Source organism: Marmota flaviventris, chromosome 12 (genome assembly GCF_047511675.1).
Source record: "Marmota flaviventris isolate mMarFla1 chromosome 12, mMarFla1.hap1, whole genome shotgun sequence".
Classification (NCBI taxonomy): Eukaryota; Metazoa; Chordata; class Mammalia; order Rodentia; family Sciuridae; genus Marmota; species Marmota flaviventris.
The window spans coordinates 2,065,889-2,082,457 of record NC_092509.1 but is presented as its reverse complement, the minus strand read 5'-3'; the positions used below and the strand labels follow the sequence as shown (position 1 = coordinate 2,082,457).

General features: G+C 49.5%; 1 pseudogene; it reads right to left on the bottom strand.

The window, feature by feature from the left end:
- Positions 1–320: 320 nt before the first annotated feature.
- Positions 321–16,569, bottom strand: part of LOC139707805 (ruvB-like 1) — a 38,377-nt pseudogene continuing 22,128 nt past the window's right edge.

Here is a 16,569-nt window from a genome sequence, read left to right as displayed (position 1 = left end):
TGAAAATCATACCCTGTGTAGGTGACATGGCAGGATGCATGCTGCTGTCATGGGGAGCTAAGAAGAACCAATTCAGAGACAAATCTGTGTTCCCACCTATGCCAAGGGACAAGGTGCAATGTCATTCAGTGTCCTCATTGAAGATGAAACGGGCTCTGCTGGCCTCTGGATGCCAGTGTGAGGAAACTGACACTCAGGTCACCAGAGGGGCCCCACCTCCTCAGGCCTTTGCTCCCCAAGGGAATGTCGAGCCTCAGAGGCCCATGGAGACCCTGCCCATCAGGGACATGGCAGCTGCGGACTTCAGTCCCCCTGCTGTCTCCTCCCAGGGGCAACATGCACTCCCTTCATCCCATCCTGACTTGTGACATCATGGGAGGGGACAGACCCGGGCAGCAGGGACAGCTGGCAGCACCTACCTGATAACACAGTGGCCTCGATTGGAGGCAAAAATCACGATGGGGGCGATGGAAGATTCCAGAGCTCAGTGCAGGGAGTTGAAGCCCTCGATGTCCAGCATGTGCACCTCGTCCACAAACAGCATGCTGGGGACCCTCTCAGCCACGCCCTGGTCGATGTACTTGTTCACCACCTTGTTGACCTCGCCTTGGGCAGGGTCCCAGCCAGTGGGGGAAATGTCACCTGCTCTCTTCTCCACACCTAAATTCAATCAAGACCCAACCCTGCAGCCTGGTTCTCCTACTGGCTCTCTGACCCAAGGCTGGGTACTGGACCCATTCCAGGTTTGGTGTCATCATTTGTAAACAAGAATCATGCCAGTTGTGGTGGCACACGCCTATAACCCCAGCAGCCTGGGAGGTTGAGGCAGGAGAATCACAAATTGGAGGCCAGCCTCCACAACGTGGTAATGCCCTGAGCAACTCAGTTGAGACCCTGTCTCTGAATAAAATACAGAATAGGGCTGGGGATGGGACTCAGGGTCAAGAGCCTATGAGTTGAATCCCTGAACCCTCATCTAAAAAAAAAAATAAAACAGGCATCATCGCCCCCAAATGCCACAAAACGCCTTTTGTGGAGCTGTGTGGGGCACAATGACCAGGAGCTGCCCCATCAAGCCCTGACCCTGATGCCAAGACACCTCATTTGGGAGCTCCAGGGAGATGTGTTTTCAAATGTGAATTCCCCTCTGCTGCACTCAGTCAAGGAGCTCTTTTGGGGGCCGTGCATGACAATGCTTAGGTTAATGAGCTTTCCATCAAGTGCAGTTAGAATCCTCTCCCCAGGAAACCTGAGCAAGGAGGGTCAGAGCAGGCCCAGCCTTGGCCCCAGAAACATCAGCCCTTACAGAACAGCAGGCCCACCTCAGGTCTCAGCCCTCACCTTCCAAACCAGCGCCCCCTGTCATCAGGATGGAGCTGTTCCCAAAGAACCGGGATCTGAGGCCTGTCCTCGCCCAGAGCCATGATGCATGGCTCTCAAAACCGAATTCAGAGACAGATCTGCTCTTGGCCACTCATGGAGGAGCTTAGGCTGCTGCAATGCCTCAAGGCAACAGCGGATTCATGTTGAACTTACATTTTCAGGGAGTAAAGTGGTAATGGTCCGGAGAAGGACACAAAATTAGGGAAGAGCCAGGCGCGATGGCACATGCCTGTCATTCCAGCAGCCAGAGAGGCTGAGGCAGGAGGATCACAAGTTGGAGGCCAGCCTCAGCAACCTAGCAAGGGCCTAAGCAACTCAGCCAGGCTCTGTCTCTAAATAAAAAATAAAAGTGCTGGGACGGGGCTCAGTGGTCGAGGGCCCCCGAGTTCAATCACCAGCATCAAAAAATAAATAAATAAATAAGTCCATAAAGGAGCAAGGGAGACCCACTCCCTGGTGTCAAATTCGGCACCTTTCTGGGACCTCAAGAGAAGCAGATGCTGACCTCTGTGGGGCCAGAGCACACAGTGTGGCCATGGCTTCTAAAGGGAGTGAAGACCCAGAGCCACGCAGTGGGAGGCGCTCAGAGCCAGGAGCTTGTCAGAGAAGGGCTTCAACTTGGCTCCAGGCTTTGGCTTTGCCATGTGTCCTACCTGTGATCTCTGTCTTCTTTGGCTTCATCAACTGGCCCATCATGGACAGGACATCTTGTCCCCCTGTACCTGAGAGGACTTTCTAAGGCAGCTACCAAAGCTCATCCTCCTTCCTCCTGTGGGTCCCTGATGTCACTCAACTTGGAGGCCTGAGGTGGACAGGCCCAGCACACTCCCCTGGAAGGGATGAGGGGCTTCTGAACTCAGAGGGATCCCCTTGAGGTTTCCCCTGACCTGCAAGAATCAAGCAGAGTCGTGCGCGGTGGAACATGTCTTTAAAAATCCTGGCAATTTGGGAGGCTGAGATAGGAGGACCGCAATTTTGAGGCCAGCCTGAGAAACTTAGTGAGGTCCTGAGCAACTCAGAAAGACCCTGTTTCTAAATAAAATATAAAAAGGGCTGCGGATGGGGCTCCATGTGTAAGCACCCTGGGGTTTAAGCTTCAGTACAAAACAAAACAAAAAAAACCTCCGGCCAAGAAGGAAGAAACTCCAATCTCAAGAGTCTCTGGCCTCTCCTGGGAAAAGCTCCAAGGGACTAAGAGAAAAACCAGATTCCCAGCAGAAAGCCCGTTCCTGGTGGGGAGGAGGAGGCCCCTTCAGGATGAAGAGCAAACCTGACTCTCTGTCCAGTGGGGCCCAGAGCAGCGCCAGCTGGGAGCTGGAGGATTTGGAGCTCTTGCTCTATAGAGGCCAGAGCCTCCGTGAGGCTGTCTGAAGCCCTGTGAAGGCTCCCGCCAGGAACCCCCAGCCCGGGGTGGAGAGAAGCCCCCAACAGGATGGCAGGCGGCCAGGGGCAGACAACGCCCAGAGATCAGCGGTGACAGCATCTGGACATTGGGACAAAGGGGCCGAATCTCATGTCGTGCTCATTGCTGAGCCTCTCAGAGGGCTTTCAGGAGGACAGCACGGCCCTGACAACTGGTTCCCAGGGCCTTGGGCATGTGCTGGCCCAGCAGAGCCTGTCCCTGGGGCCTGGTGTTGGCCACTTCCAGGTCATGCAATATCCCATTCTGGATGACCTCCTTCTTCTTGTGCATGTCGCCCTTGGGCAGGGCATGTCCTCATCGGCCTCCAGGGCGAACTCCGTGGCCTCTGCCTTTGCCAGCAGAGCCATGGGGCACCGGGACCACACAGAGCTCAGTGACAGCCAGGTCTCCGCTGCCCACCGAGGGCACCCAACAGCAACCTCTGCCTATGCCCCACAGCCGGGGGCCCCGCTTTGGCTCCCAGACCCGCCCGGGCCACACCTGAGACTTTCTGGAAGATTCTCTCCCCTTTCATTTCACTCCTGATAAAGGAGCATCCAGGGGACTCACTGGAGCCAGGGTCCCGGGCTTTTCTAGGTGGTGATTTATGGGTGACACGAGGCCTTAGGCTCATCCATGCACCAGAGAGGTGCAGCCACCATGAGACGCAGCAGCAGATAGAGGACGAGCCACCTGGTGCAGTCCCCAGGTTTAGGACTCAGGGAGGGACACCAGGGAGATAAAGGAAAATGGAAGATGCTGCCTGGTGCAGCGGGAAGGGACAAAGGCTGTCTGGTCCCTGTCCCCGACAGGGTTTGCATCTTGCACACTCTGCCTGCTTAAGTCATGAGGAGAGGAAGACAGAGAAATCCAAGGTGACTTAGGTAAAGGGACAGCTGCTGACCTTCCCCCACCCACCACCAATGAGCAAAGTGACACCCTAGTTACCCAGTTGTCCCCCTGGCAGACCCTCATGTGTAACACTGTCCCTGGGGAGCATACCTTCACAGCCCCGATGTTGGCCTCCATGTAGATGACGTCATTGGCCTCCACTCGCTCCTTCTGCAGACTTTAAAAAATGCTGGAGTTCAGCTAAAACCAAACCAAACCAGACAAACGGGGACTAAGACCACCCTGATGCATGTTCCAGTTCCTCCTGACCCCGAGGGAAGGCACCTTTCCGGAAGAGACCTGAGAGGCCAGGCACAGCAGTGCACACCTGTCATCCCAGGGACTCGGAGGCTGAGGCAGGAGGATCGCCAAGTTGGAGGCCAGCCTCAGCAACTTAGCAATGGGAGACTCTCTCTCAAAACAATACAAATCAAAATAAAAAGGGCAGGCTTCTGGCTCCCTGCTTAAGCACTACGGGTTCAGTTCACAGGACTAAACATTCATGGGAACGAGGTCCCTTGGAAGGTCATGACAATATTCTAGAATTAAGATGGGGAGTGTAAACAATGTCATGCATCAAAATCCTGTGTGCTACACAAACTTAAAATGGGTGGATCATGTTCACAACTGCACCCCAAGAGAGCTGCCAGAAGCTCAACAGGACCTGGCCTCTTTGGCCTCGTTGGGGCACTGTGCACACAGGAGCAGGATTGGGGAGTCCCTAGGCAAAAAATTCATAAGCCTCCTTCAAACTCAGACACTTCACAACTCCACACAACACACCTGAGGTCCTTCTGTCCCAGTATCTCATCCATGTGGAAAAACTGCCCAGAAGGACATGAGTTTTTGGGGGGCTGGGGGTACCAGGGATTGGGCTCAGGGGCCCTCAACCACCAAGCCCCATCCCCAGCCCTGTTTGGCATTTTATTTAGAGTCAGGGTCTCCCTGAGTTGCTTAGGGCCTTGCTTTGGCTGAGGCTGGCTTTGAACTTGCGATCCTCCTGCCTCAGCCTCCCAAGCTGCTGGGATCAGAGGTGGGTAGCACCTTTGTTTTGGAAGACAATTTTCCTCTTCTCTGTTAGGCTCATTTCTTTGAGAAGCTGGTCGAAGCAGAGTGATGGATGGCTCAAATTTCCACTGTGTTTCTGTGTCCTCTCTCCTACAGGGAAGAGGACAATTTTTCTCTTTTCACCTCAGGCACTTTTATTCGGTTGATTTTCCAGAAGAACTTTCTCAAGGTGTTATTCTTGAGAAGGGGCCACCTTCTCAGAACCTCATTAATCCAGGATGGACAGGATGTGATGAGGGATTAAAGAGATAAAGACAGGTTGTGGAGCCAAGCTCCTGAGATGAAGGCCCCATTAGGAAACAGAAAAATAGCCCTTGGAAGAAGTGACATTTTCATGATCTCCATAAAGCTGTGACCAAGAAACTACCTCAGAGGATCAAAGAATCATCAAGTTATAAAAGGGGGAAAGATGGAGAGATTCTATGGTGGATGGAGAGTGGTCTAGAGATGAGAAACTGAGCCCCAGAGAGCTCAGAGGACATGCAGGTGTTACCCAGCACCAGAGGACTCGCAGTCACCCTGGCCCTCAGCCAGCACTGGACACAGGATGACTGTGGAGCCTCTTTCTGAGCCTGAAGACTTGATCTGGAAAACAGGGGAAATGAGATTCTTGGCACCTGCACACACGGGCACACAGCTGTGATGAGCCACAGGTAAAACACCTCCCCAAGCCCACAGCAGGGGACCTGGCCATGCAGCAGGGGAGGTACAGAGCTAGTGTGAGTCAGTCATAACACGGTGGATGAGTAAAAACATTATGAAAAAGAAAGAAAACAAAATTATGTCCACTTCGACTTTTTGGGGAGGTGAGGGGGCAGTTTGGGGATTTGAACCCAGGGGTGACTTATACCTGAGCCACATCCCCAGCCCATTTTGTATTTTATTTAGAGACAGGCTCTCACTGAGTTGCTCAGGGCCTTGACTAAGTTGATGAGGCTGATCTCCACCTTGTGATCCTCCTGCCTCAGCCTCCTGAGGGGCTGGGATGACAGGCATGCTCCACTGTACCTGGCTGGCCAATGGTTGTCATTTGGGGGATGAGATGGCATTAACAATTTCTTGACTTAACCACACAACTCACAGAAGCAATGAAAAAAGAAAGACCTACCTTATGAAGGGACCTATGTCCTAGTCCTTACGAGGTGTCCCTTTATACTACACGGTGTTATCCTGAGTGTCCCATATGGCATCAACAGTGCAGAGGCCAAGGAAAGGGGGACACAGAGGTCACACCACCTGCCCGTGCCACAGTGCTGAGGACAGGGCTCAGGACAGCCTCAGCAACTCAGTGAGGCCCTGATCAACTCAGGGAAACCCTGTCTCCAAATAAATTCAAAACAGGGCTGGGAGGTGACTCCGTGGTTAGGATCCCCGGGTTCAATCCCTGGTGCCCCTCCTCAAAAAAAAAAAAAAAAAAAAAAAAAAAGGTCGCTGCTCTCCCGACAAATGGGGAGGCCACAGAAGACTTCTGCTGGCAGGTGGCCATCAGGATCCCTGTGAGCTGATATGGAAATATCCCAAAGGCAGAGACACACAGCCACATGATCAGACACTCAGGCCACTTCCTTCGGTTCAAGGGGGGCATTATCTTATCACCCTATCCCTTGCCTTCTCTTCTCCAGAAACCCAACCAGGACAAGGACACTCAAGACTGGAAGCTAAGGGCCAGCTCTCCTCTGCCTGTGATCCACCTGAGAGCCTATAATTGGGGCTTGTGGAAAACATCCAACAGGGAAGCCACATTCTGTGTTTGATGAACCAAATTCACAGCTCCTGAACCCCAAAACAAACTTCCCAAACAAAGCCCGAAGCAGCTGTGCACACCTTGAGTCCAAGTAGCTGCAGAGGCTGAGGCTGGAGGATCATGGGTTAGAGGCCAGCCTCCACAACACTGAGTCCCTGAGCAACTCAGGGAGACTCTGTCTCTAAATCAATGCAAAATAAGGCTGGGGACGGTGCTCAGGGGTCGACGGCCCCTGGGTTAAATCCCTGGTACAAAAAAAAAGAAATTTTCCAGACAACAGGAAGGTATCAGAAAACTCTATGAAGCTTGGAAAATTCTGGGCTTTTAAGCCTACTTTGATTTTTTTAATAGAACCATTTCTATTTTGCAAAGAGGAAATTCCTCCAAATGGAATGCCTGCCCATACTCACTGTCATGGGACAGTGACATTAAATTTCTCCAGGAGAGGAAGAAAAGCATCCCCAACTCTCAGCCACTCATATTTGTCTAGAAGTTTCTTGGTGGTGACAAGTAGACAGAGGAAGGCCCAGTGGACCATGGGCCCAGCTTTTGGCCAAGAGAGAGGCTGTGGGCGCTGTCTCTGGCCAAGACAGCACAAAGGACACAGGTTTCATCTGCTGGCTCAGGTTTCTAAGTCCCTGACAGGGACTTTATCATATCAAGGAAGTGGCACAGACGGGGACAGATGACCCTCTCTCCCTCTCTCTGCAGCTTTGCAGGAATTCAAAGATGTGGGAAAAGCAGGCTTCTGTCTGAGGGGAGACCACAGCTTGCCCTTTATTCTGTGGCAGGATCTAGAAATTTCTCCTCACCTGCTGCCACCAAAAGCCCTGCTGTGTCCCCCACCACACCACTCCAGGGGCCACTCCCATCAAATGTGCCTGGTGACCTCTACTTTTTCAAATTTTAAAGCATTTCAGTTCCCACTGAGCCATTGAAATACAAGCAACTGTGTGAAGGCCAGTTTTATCAGGTTTTTGTCTCACAAAAATGGGGGTTTAAAAAATTTTTTTTAAGTTGTAGATAGACATAATTTCTTTATTTTTTCAATTATTTTTATATGGTGCTGAGGATGCAACCCAGGGCATCACACATGCTAGGTGGGTGCCCTACCACTGAGCCCCTGACCCATCCCAGAAAAATGGTGTTTTTTAAATTTAAGTTCTTAAAATATTAATATCCAGGTATTTGAAAGGTAGTAATATCTTACTTGTCACATATTTTTCTTGGTTCCTTTTTGTACCAGGAATGGAATTCAGGGGCCCTGAACCCTGGAGCACCATCCCCAGCCCCTTTTATATTTTATTTAGAGACAAGGTCTCACTTAGTTGCTCAGGGTCTGGCTAAGTTTCTGAGGCTGGCCTCCAACTTGCTATCCTGCTGCCTCAGCCTTCTGAGCTGTTGGAATATGGTTCATATGTTTAACTTATGAGTTGAATAAAATCACTGGCACATGTTTAAATAAGGAAAAGTAATCCAGGCACCGTAGCACACATCTGTAGCCATAGTTACTCAGCATACTGAGGCAAGAGGATGGTTTGAACCCAGGAGTTCCAGGATTGCCTGGGAAACATAGTGAGATCCTGAAAAATAGGACATGAAAAGGGAAAATAAAAGAAGATATGAAGAAAAAAAAAACAATAGAGAGAAAATTTTTAAACGTAAAACCCAGTTGTATACATGTATAATCCCAGCATCTCAGGAGGCTGAGGCAGGAGGATCGAGAGTTGGAGGCCAGCTTCGGAAACTTGGCGAGACACTGTCTCTAAATAAAATATTAAAAGGGCTGGGGAAAGGGCTCAGGGGTGAAGTGCCCCTGGGTTCAATTCCTGGTACCAAAAAATAAAAATAAAAAGCCTAAGTTCAATGTGACACAAAGCTTAGCTTCTAGACACAAGTTCAGAATTAGAACTCTTCAGTTCAGCATTAGTGTCACACAGGGGCTAGGGGTGGCTCAGCAGCCATGGTCTCAAAAGGAGAGAGAGAGAGAGAGAGAGAGAGAGAGAGAGAGAGAGAGAGAGAGAGAGAGAGAGAGAGCCTGCCCCATACTTGAGTGCTTACAGGGACCTGCTGGGGAAGATCAAAGGCAGAGCCAGTCCCACAAAGAGGAACCACAGGAAGATAGAGTGCCAGCCACGGGGGTACCAGGTGGCTGTGGGGGGTGAAACAGGGTCCCATGATGTCTCCCCACTTCCAAATGCTGCACCCTCCTACTGTGTTTTCTTTCCTTCAGCATTAAATCAAAAGTTCCCCAAGTAGACTGCTTAGTCTTTTTATTTATTTATTATTTATTTGGGTACCAGGGATGGAATCCAGGGGCCTTCGACCATTGAGCCCTGTCCCCAGCCCTTTTTATATTTTATTTAGAGGCAGAGTCTTGCTGAGTTGCTCAGGGCCTCAGTAAGTTGCTGAGGCTGGCCTCCAAATTGTGTTCCTTTTACCTCATCCCCCTAAGCTGCTTGGATGGCTAGCTACTCTTGCCTGTCTTGTCAACAGCACCAAAAGAACATGAGCATTTTTAAGATGAAAGGATTCAAAGCACCGGAGAAGCAACAGCCATCTTTCACACTGATGTGATACTCACCAATAGCCCTGCGGAAGTTCTCCATCAGCACCTCTGTCTTCTTGATCTCCATGAAGTAAACTTTGCTCCCCACCAAGGAGCAGAAAGGCACCTTACTCCCCAGCTCCTGTGCAATCGCCAGAGAAAGGGCTGTCTACAGAGGCAAGAAAGGAAAGGTTTTCATTTTACAGTCTTGAAAACATAATTCAAACCCATCTATAAAAATATTTATTCAAGAGGCTGAACATGGTATTGCACACTTGTGATTCCTGAGACTCAGGAGGCTGAGGCAGAAGGATGGCAAGGTGGAGGTCAGCCTCAGCCACTTATCAATACCCTGGGCAACTCAGTGATACCCTGTCTCTAAATAAAATATATAAGTTTGGGGAATGGGGCTCAGGTGTTAAGTGCCCCTTGGTTCAATCCCTGGGACCAAAATAAATAAATAAATAAACAACACTAACAAATCAGGAAGGATTTATTACATGACCTTTATTTTATGTTAAAAGGCCAGAAAATAATGGATAATACATGAGGCCAAATCTGTAAGCGGTGGCTTGGTCTGCACAAGCTCCCCCTGACAGTGCCCTGTGGTCAATTATAAATTGATGCTCAGTAACATAACTTTGGTTGGCAGATGCTAAAGAGAACCTGGTGAAACAGACATGTCATCAAATACCAAGTTTTAGAAAGCATATGCTCTCAAGTGGGTCCAGGACTGGGAAATGCCATGGCCTCTGAGTGCCATTTCATCCTCCCTCATCTCTGAAATAAGAATGAGGTCAGACCCTAGGTGTGTAGGCCAAGCAGAGCCTCCTGAGATGCTGAGGGCCTCACTAAGTTGCTGAGGCTGGCCTCCAACATTAGATCCTCCTGCCTCAGCCTCCCAAGCTGCTGGAACAAGGCCAACTGAAGCTACTGCTTCAAAGATGGACCAGGGAAGGCTCCTCTTTTCAATGCCCATTTGGTTTCAGCTCTGAGCAGCCGACATGGGGGATGATCAGCGAATGCTGTCAGGAAAAATCCACTAGCCCATGGGACAGAGGTTGGTTCTAGTTCTGATCTTCTCCCTGTTTTCTAGGGTGGTCTTGAGCACACAATAGTGCTAATGCTGGACAGCCTCATCTGGCGAACTAAAATACTGTTTAGATTACAAGAAGCCAACAAGCTGCCCACAGGATGGTTTGATTGGGACCATGTAGTTTTATATGTGCCTTTAAACTTGGCTTTTGTGGGGGGGGGTTGAACGCAGGGGCCCTCAACCCCTGAGCCCCATCCCCAGCCCTATTGTGTATTTTATTTAGAGACAGGGTCTCCCTGAGTTTCTGAGGGCCTCGCTTCTGCTGAGGCTGGCCTCAAACTCGCTATCCTCCTGCCTCAGCAACCCAAGCCAGCCACTGGGATTAAAGGCATGTTCCACCGTGCATAGCTCTTGCCATTTTTTGAACCCTAGGAACTTTCCTGTTAAAATCCAACTATTTGGTTTCTGTTGAGAAACCAGGTCTGGACACAGTGGCCCTCTTTTAGTGAAAGGGCACCACATCCTTGGGCTTGAGCAAGTCACTTTGCTTACCTCGCTGCCCGAATGCTTAGGCACCTGAGTTGGCAAGCCCAAAGCATGTGTTCTAATAGCAAAGGGAAAATGAACACAGAGGGATGCGATTCCAACACCATGAGGCCCAGGGGAGGCCACAGGTGGCAGTGCTCATCTGTTTTATTTTGATGTTCCTGGGAATGGAACCCAGAGCCTTGTATGTGCCAGGCAGCTGTTCCACCACTGAGCCTCAGGCCCAGCTTTCCTTATTTAGAGACAGGGTCTCACTGAGCTGCTGAGACTGGCATCCACGTTGAGATCATCCTGCCTCAGCCTCCCATGTTGCTGGGTTTACAGTTGTGAGCCACTGTGCCTGACTCTTCCCTGTTCTTTCACAGCCCCCAACTCCCCATTCTCAGTTTCCAGTGTCAAAGACAGTGCCCACTAGCCACTGAACAGCATCCCTGCCTCCTTCCACCTAATACTGAAGGGGTGACCATTACCCTTCCATTCAAATAGAAACAATACTTGGTTAAGAATGGCTCCTTTTCTGTCCAGCTTTCTCCAATTAAAAGCTCATGGAAGGGGCTGGGCTGGGGCTGGGGCTCAGTGGTGGAGCACCCGCCTAGCATGTGCAGGGCCCTGGGTTTCTTCCTCCATGTGACATAATAATAAATAAATAAAACAAAGGTATTCTGTCCAACTACAACTAAAAAACTATATTATAAAAAAGAAACTCATGGAAGAAAGGCACATATACCTACCCTTTCCTATGGAGCTCTTTATATCTCACTGATCTTTCCATAGCCTGTCATCTTGAAAATCTAACTTGTATTTTTTTTAATATTTTAATATTATCAGGCCTCCCAGCTGATCAATCACTACCCACCAAGACAAATCCCAGACCTTTATGTTGTTTATTTTTTAACAGGGTTGCATTATTCATATTTATTTTTAAATTTTTTTTTTCTTCGAAACAAGTTTAATTTTGTTCCAGCCCTAAATTGGGGGAAGAACTTAAATCTTAAAAAATTCTCAAAAATCAAGCCATTATAAAGTTAAGCACCCCTCCCCTTAGCAATAAATATTGAACTGATATAGGTGACGGAACTAATATAACTGATTTAGGTGTAGATGGACACAACACAATGCTTTTATCTTTATGTGGTGCTGAGGATCAAACCCGGGTCCTGTCCATGCTCTGTGAGCCCTCTACCACTGAGCCACAATCCCAGCCTGCTAACTTGTATTTTATGGATTAAGAAACTGAGAGCTGGGTGTGGGGGTGCACTCCTGTCATCCCAGCAGCTTGGGAGGCTGAGGTGGGAGGATGGCTAGTTGGAGGCCAGGCTCAGCAACCTAGCAAGGCCCTGAGTAACTCAGCAAGACCCTGTCTCTAAAATAAATACAAAAATGGCTGGAGATGGGGCTCAGGGGTTAAGCACCTGAGTTTGATCCCTGGAAGCCCCCCAAAAAAAATAGGAGAGTCTTTTCTCTGTTTTTTGGGTACAGCCTTGCAGTGCAGGTTGTTTGGCAGCATCGCTGGCCACTAACACTGGAGTCCCCCCATCATGTTTTGAAAACCACAAGAGACGACTCTCCAGATAGTGGCAAAGATCTTCTGGAGGGCAAAACCAGCCCAGGTTGAAAATCACTTCAGAGCTAATCTCACCTAGCTGGACTTCCAGAAAGAGCACACAGAGAACAGGAACAGGCCACAGCTCAGGGGTTCAGAGCTGGCGACTGTCCACACCAACGACACCAAACAGTGAGTCTCAGAAAGCCCTGTGGACATTAAGAAAGGGAAATCAGGGGAGGACACCCTATCCAAAAGTACCTCCAAAACATCCAGAAAGGAAGGTTCCAACCCTGAAAATCAGACTTCTTAAGAGCAACACTGGAAGACAAAAAGTACCAAATAACACTGAGTAAAACAGCACTGAAGGAAACAGCTATCATGCTGGTGCTGTGGCGCAGGCCTGTCATCCCAGCAGCTCGGGAGGCTGAGGCAGGAGGATCAAGAGTTGGAGGCCAGCCTCAGCAAAAGCGAAGCCCTAAGCAACTAAGTGAGACCCTGTCTCTAAATAAAATGTAAAAAGGACTGAGGATGGGGCTCAGGAGTCGAGAGCTCCTGGGTTCAATTCTTGGGGTTCAATTCTTGGTAACGCCCCCACCAAAAATGGAAGACGACTTGGACAAGCTAATGTTCCTGTAAGTGCACACTGTATGGCATTCCAGCCTCAAAAAATTTCCCCCAGACACAGAACTTCTTCATCCACCATCAGACACCACAAAACACACCCTGGCAACTCCATATGTACAACTTCAAAATTAGAATTCAAGCTTTTTTTCACAGATGATTGTGTTTCTGCTTCTGAAAGGTCAAGTGGCCTGCCCCAGGCCTCCCAGCTGATCAATCAATACCCACCAAGATGTAGCCCAGACCTTTATGTTGTTTATTTTTGAACAGGGTCACATTAAGTCACTTAGAGCCTGGTGAAACTGCTGAGGCTGGCCTCCAACATGTGATCCTCCTGTCTTAGCCTCCAGAGTCACTGAGATGACAGGCAGGGGCCACCACCCCTTGTAAGAGCCCACTTCTTTACATACAAGAGTGCAGGCTCCTACTCTCCTGTGCCAAGAGGCCCTTCCAGAGAACAAGCCATGCCCAGACCAGGAGCTCTGGGAAGCCTGAGGATCTGGCCAATCCCCTTGCAGATCCCAACAAGCTCCACCATGTGTCCTCTTTTGTCCCCTGGAAAGCCCAAATTGGGGGGAATTATCAAACCCTCTGCCCAATTCCAGCATTTTTAATCAGTCAGCAGTTTGAAGCTCAGACTCAACTGAGCCATTTTGTGCCATCAGGAGACTTCCTGTTTCTCTGCCCAGAAAACACTAGAAGCCCCTTGAAGATCAAAATTGTGTTTCTGTTATTTGTCAATCATGCACGTAGCCAAAATAGTGGTGGGCAAATTTCGCATTCAAAAAAATACTGGCTGACTCATTTTCCCCCTCCAAAAATGTGCCACAGAAGATTTTTAAATATTTTTTTAATTGTGCATGGACATAATATCTTTGTTTCAATTTTTTAATATTTATTTTTTAGTTGTAGTTGGACACAATACTTTTATTTCACTTATTTATTTTTATATGGTGCTGAGGATCGAACCCAGGGTCCTGCACATGCGAGGCGAGCACTCTACCACTGAGCCACAGCCACAGCCCGTCACATTTTTTTACGAGGCCCTGGACCAACAGAAATGGATTTTCAGCTGGGCGCGGTGGTGCATGCCTATAATCCTACCACTCAGGAGGCTGAGGCAGGAGGATCACGAGTTGGAGGCCAGCCTCAGCAACATAGCAATACCCCCAGCAACTTTAGCAAGACCCTGGCTCTAAATAAAATACAAACATGGGAAGTGACTCAGTGTTGATTGCCCCCAAGTTCAATAACTGGTTAAAAAAAAAAAGAAGAGAAAAGAAAAGGAAAAGAGATACATTTCCCAAGCAAAGGAGACTTGAAAGAGTTCAAGGACCATCCCAGAGACCAGACCCCTCTTAGGACTTTCCCCTCCCTCTGACCAGGATGATTTTCATTCTAGAAGTATGAGTTGAGATCAGATTCCTTTCTTAAACACACATATGACCCACGTCGCTAAACAAAGACTAGTTAAGATGCATATTCCAACTGGCTTCAACGTGAGAATCATCCTCTTGGGCAGCAGAAATCAATGAGAACACAAGCACCTTTCCAGTTCCCAGGGGTCCGGCCCACAGCAAGGCTCTTCCTGCCATTTTCCTGCTTTCAATTAATTCTTCTATGATGTCACATGCCTGCAGCACAGAAGGGAGAAATGGTCACTATTACTGTGTTTCAGTGGGGAAAAAAATGCAGTCCCTGGTCCAAACAATTCACAGACTCGTCCAACCAACGCTGAGAGCCAGCACCCTCCAGGCACAGCTCTGGGTGCCCAGACAGTGGAGGTGAGAGAGGAAAGTCTGCTGGGCACAGTGGCCCACACCTGTGATCCCAGGGACTCGGGAGGCTGAGGCAGGAGGATCTCAGTTCAAAACCAGCCTCAGACAAAGTGAGGCCCTGAGCAACTCAGAGAGACCCTGTCTCTAAATAAAATACAAAATAGGTCTGGGGAGGGGCTCAGGGGTTTAGGGCTCCCCCCGCCCTCCAAAAAAGACATAGACAAGAAACCAGAGGCTTTTCTTTGGCCCTTTCTGTTACTAGGAGACTCCAAGGCCACAGTCACAAGCTCATATAAATTGCAGGTTTCTGTAGTTGCTCAGCCTCCAGGGAGACCATGGGCCATGACTCTAGGGTCCAGCAGCTTAGAGGTGGTGGAGTGCAAACCTCCAGCTGTCATTACTAAACTCGGTGGCCTATAGATAGGCCATTTTTTTCTGCAAATAATAATAATAATAATAATAATAATAATAATAATAATAATAAAAAATACCGTAACTGAAGGGACTTGGTACAGTTGCCACTTAACAAAAGTAGAACTTACTGGTAAAAGGATGGTTAGGGTTAGGGCACGATGGTGCAGGCCTGTCATCCCAGGGCACCTGGAGGCTGAGGCAGGAGGACTGTAATGTGGAGGCCAGCGTCAGCAGCTCAGCCAGATCCTGTCTCGGAATAAACACAAAAGGGGCCACAGTGTGGTTCTGTGGGCAGCGCCCCCGGGGTCAACGCCGGGCACCAAAGTGACACTGAGTCGGGGCGAATGCCGGGAAGGTCCCCACGCCCCCCAGCCCCGCCCGCCATCCCTCTCATGCATTCTCCTGGCCCAGGAGCCCCGAGGCCGCCTGCTTGACCAGGGCACTCTCGTTGAGGCCCAGCCCCTTCCCGTGGCTGTGCGAGGCGATGCGCGGCATCTTCGTGGTGCTCTCCACCTCCTCGATCTTCAAAGTGCCAGCCAGAGCCCAACCAGTGCAGGAGCCACTACCCTGCACCCGCCCAGGGGTTACCAAGGGCCATTACAAGGGCGGCTGGCAAGAGCCCGCCTCTGTCGGTGCCCCATTGGAGGATATTGGAACACCGCCACTCTCCATTGGCTCAGGCATGTGCTCATCGCAGCTGCCGGTAGAGCTCCGCCCACACACTTCCCGCTGTGTCTCTGGGTTGACTTCCCTGGCAACAGGTTCTTCCAGCTAGCTCTGAGGGTGTGATTGCAGGAGGGAGCCAAGAGTTTTGCTGCCTGGCTGAGGAGCTGAGCCCAGGGGGTGGGTGGCCCCGAGGAGCGTTATTCTGGGTGTTTATTTGGTACCAAGGATTAAAACCAGGGGCTCTAAATCACTGAGCCCCAGCTCCAGCCCATTTTGTATTTTATTTAGAGACAGGGTCTCATTAAGAATCTTAGAGACTTGCTAAGTTGCTGAGGCTGGCCTCCAACTAGCGATCTTCCTGCCTGAGCCTCCAAAGCTGCTGGTATTAGAGGTGTGCGCCACCATGCCTGGCACCTACTCAGAATCTTAATAAATGAGTGAGAATTTATCAGAAGCAAATGGCATTGCACCATTTTGCAGATGAATAAAATGCATCCAGAGAAATACAGAACTTCCAGGGATAAGTGAGTTCACAGGAGGGTGAAGACACGCCCGAGATCCAGCCCAGCTGTGGGGGCTCCTGACTCCCATGTGATTTCTTTGTCCTCTCTAGTCTGACTTTAAAATCTAATTATTTTATTCTAATCATTGACATCATTATTGAGTCAATGTTTGCCTCTATCCCTATACTGCTTTACATTATGAAGGTGGAGAACACATATTTACCATTTTAATTTTAATTTTGGAACGTGGTACACAGTCTACAAACAAGCTTCTAGATAAGACTTCTGATGAATTCAAAGAAGGTTCTAGAAGATATCCCCCTGCACACGCACACACACTGTTGAATCCATGCTCTTTAGTTTTATACTATGGATTGAACCCAGAGGCACTTCACCACTGAGCCCCATCCCCACTCTTTTTTA